The sequence below is a fragment of the Mixophyes fleayi genome, chromosome 3 (genome assembly GCF_038048845.1).
Source record: "Mixophyes fleayi isolate aMixFle1 chromosome 3, aMixFle1.hap1, whole genome shotgun sequence".
NCBI lineage: Eukaryota > Metazoa > Chordata > Amphibia > Anura > Limnodynastidae > Mixophyes > Mixophyes fleayi.
In genome coordinates, this window is record NC_134404.1 from 1,129,855 (window position 1) to 1,133,630 (window position 3,776).

Sequence of the window (3,776 nt, forward strand, 5' to 3'; positions counted from 1 at the left end):
TATATATATATATATATATATATATATATATACAATTGTGGAAGTGGTGGTTATACTAACACTATCACATTCAATTCATTTACATAATATATATATATATATATATATATATATATATATATATATATGATGTCATTGTCTCCCATGTTTTGGTTTTGGATGTGGTCTTGGTTCTAAAACGTTTTCATGATTTGGTTTTCTTCCTGGTTTTTCCCCAAAAGTCCTGAAAGGTTTCGTTTTTGGATTTGTATTTCATAAAAAATTGAGACAAATAGGTAAAATTATGTGATTTTGTAAAATTTTTGACCCTATACTACTAATCATAGCACTAACATTAATTTCCAGTAATTTACAGCCTATTTTCTACTGATCTCTTTACAACTGTCCAACTTTTCACCAATTTTAGTAAAAGTCTGCAGCAAGCTGGCTGGCTAAAATTAGAGACAGAGTAGTGGCAAAAACACATAACAGTTTCATAATTATTTCTTATTTAGTAACAAACTAACTTTATATTTTTTTGGGGTGGTTTTGCTGCTCAAAGTCAAAGAAAAGGGCCCCCTACTGCTCACACTCAATCCCAACACCTTGCCCGCTTTAAGATGTCACTACCTGCCCCTGACAAAGTTGCTTTTCTACAAAAACGAAAAAAAACTTTAGAAGAAAGAAAGAAATATATTATATATATTATATATCCTGCTACACTACTGCTCACATATAACCACAACACCACTGCTTTTGCCCACTTTATAAAGAGTACACTGTGACTGCCAAATTTAAAATTACTTTGACTGGAAATGATAAACTATTTTAAAAGAAAAAATAGCTTTTTGGTATATTCTGTTCACAGCCAAACAATGTTTTTTACCTGTTTCATAAAGATGTCACTAACATGGACCATCCCCAGATTACTTTTACTAGAAAAACTTGGAGTGTGCTCATAGTCAAACAGCATCAGCACTCTATTATTCTCCACTAAACAGAAATAGAAACAAATACTAGTACAGAATGATGTCTATGTAATAAAGTACTATATAATATATATATATATATCTATATAGATAGAATGACAGATAGATAGATAGAAAGATAGATAGATAGATAGATAGATAGAGAAGAAGAGGAAGAAGAAGAGGAAGAAAGAGTTATAGGAAAAACATCCCAAATGCTTTAAAATAATAAAAGTTCTCTACGGTGTTTGTGTTCTGAGCACATTTTATGCAGCAACTTCAAGAACTAAAGATTAAGCACTATAAACACAATGCGTTGGCAGGGAATCAAACCCAGGTCAACTGCTTGGAAGGCAGCTATGCTCACCACTATACCACCAACGCTTTTGTTTGTTATTACTGTTTAAAAATCAATTGCAAAATCTAGTGAGCAATCATAATACAGGATTTAAGTAATGAATTGAAAAGAAATTCCTGAACGAAAGAGGCTTATCTGTGCATAAGTTCAATGTTCATGGTCCACTTTTTACACAAAGGTTTCAAAGAAATGAGAAAAGAAAATTAATTGGTTGGCCATGAACAAAGGATTTAGCTACTCCTCCATTACGGGCAAGAGGAATTGATCTTCTGTGGGACAATTTTTAGAATGTTAAAAGGTAAAAGAGAAAAGCAGTCCGGTATAAAAACCAAGTTAACTGCTTAGAAGAACGCTATGCCCACCAGTGTAACACGAAGTCTCGACTGCAAAGCACTCACTTTAATGATTGCAAAGATACATTTAATACACAGTATGGTTTGAAAATGGTTGAAACTGTGAATATTGGAGGGATATACAAGTCTTTCTCCACGCATTTCTGCAAGAGTAAATTGGTGTTAAAAGCTAGACATCCAATAAGAAAATGCATTTCAATAGTCATATTGGCACCAGTCTATTTAGAACTGTTGATTTTTAATTGTTCATTATTCTAGCATACAGTGAATGAGAGTTCCATTTATATGGAAGAAGAAGAAGAAGAAGAAGAAGAAGGAGAAGAAGAAGAAGAAGAAAAAGAAGAAGAAGAAGTTGTCATATAAAAAAACTTCCAAATTCTTTAAACTATTAAAAGTTTTCTAAGCAGTTTGTGTTCTGAGCACTTTTTATGCAGAATCTTGAAGAATTAAAGATTATATACTATAAACACAATAAATGGTTGAAACTGTGAATATTGGAGGGATATACAAGTTTTTCTCCACGCATTTCTGCAACAGTAAATTGGTGTTAAAAGCTAGACAACCAATAAGAAAATTCATTTCAATAGTCTTATTGGCACCAGTCTATTTAGAACTGTTGATTTTTAATTGTTCATTATTCTAGCATACAGTTAATGAGAGTTCCATTAATATGGAAGAAGAAGAAGAAGAAGAAGAAGGAGAAGAAGAAGAAGAAGAAGTTGTCATAGGAAAAAAAATTCAAATTCTTTAAACTATTAAAAGTTCTCTAAGCAGTTTGTGTTCTGAGCACTTTTTATGCAGCATCTTGAAGAACTAAAGATTATATACTATAAAACCACAATAAATGGTTGAAAATGTGAATATTGGAGGGATATACAAGTCTTTCTAGATGCATTTCTGCAAGAGTAAATTGGTGTTAAAAGCTAGACAACCAATAAGAAAATGCATTTCAATAGTCTTATTGGCACCAGTCTATTTAGAACTGTTGATTTTTAATTGTTCATTATTCTAGCATACAGTGAATGAGAGTTCCGTTAATATGGAAGAAGAAGAAGAAGAAGAAGAAGGAGAAGAAGAATAAGGAGAAGAAGAAGTTGGAGAAGAAGAAGAGGGAGAAGAAGATGAAGAAGAAGAAGAAGAAGAAGAAGAAGTTGTCATAGGAAACATTTTCCAAATTCTTTAAACTATTAAAAGTTCTCTAAGCAGTTTGTGTTCTGAGCACTTTTTATGCAGCATCTTGAAGAACTAAAGATTATATACTATAAACGCAATAAATGGTTGAAACTGTGAATATTGGAGGGATATACAAGTCTTTCTCCTCGCATTTCTGCAAGAGTAAATTGGTGTTAAAAGCTAGACAACCAAGAAGAAAATGCATTTCAATAGTCTTATTGGCACCAGTCTATTTAGAACTGTTGATTTTTAATTGTTCATTATTCTAGCATACAGTGAATGAGAGTTCCATTAATATGGAAGAAGAAGAAGGAGAAGAAGAAGAATGAGGAGAAGAAGAAGAAGAAGAAGAAGACGAAGAAGTTGTCATATGAAAAAATTTCCAAATTCTTTAAACTATTAAAAGTTCTCTAAGCAGTTTGTGTTCTAAGCACTTTTTATGCAGCATCTTGAAGAATTAAAGATTATATACTATAAACACAATGCGTTGGTCAGGAATCGAAACCGGGTCAACTGCTTGGAAGGCAGCTATGCTCACCACTATACCACCAACGCTTTTGCTTTTTTTGAATGTTTAAAAATCAATTGCAAAATCTAGTGAGCAATCATAAAACAGGATTTAAGTAATGAATTGAAAAGAAATTCCTGAACGAAAGAGGCTTATCTGTGCATAAGTTCAATGTTCATGGTCCACTTTTTACACAAAGGTTTCAAAGAATTGAGAAAAGGAAATGAATTGGTTGGCCATGAACAAAGGATTTGGCTACACCTCCATTACTGGCAAGAGGAATTGATCTTCTGTGGGACAATTTTTAGAATGTTAAAAGGTAAAAGAGAAAAGCAGTCCGGTATAAAAACCAAGTCAACTGCTTAGAAGAACGCTATGCCCACCAGTGTAACACAAAGTCTCGACTGCAAAGCACTCCCTTTAATGATTGAAAAGAT

The 3,776-nt window shown here is 32.5% G+C and overlaps 1 non-coding gene across 1 annotated transcript; it reads right to left on the reverse strand.

Moving 5' to 3' along the window:
* Positions 1-1,259: 1,259 nt before the first annotated feature.
* TRNAG-UCC (transfer RNA glycine (anticodon UCC)) lies at positions 1,260-1,331 on the reverse strand. The gene has a single exon. It is a non-coding gene; the product is annotated as a tRNA-Gly (tRNA).
* Positions 1,332-3,776: the final 2,445 nt, after the last annotated feature.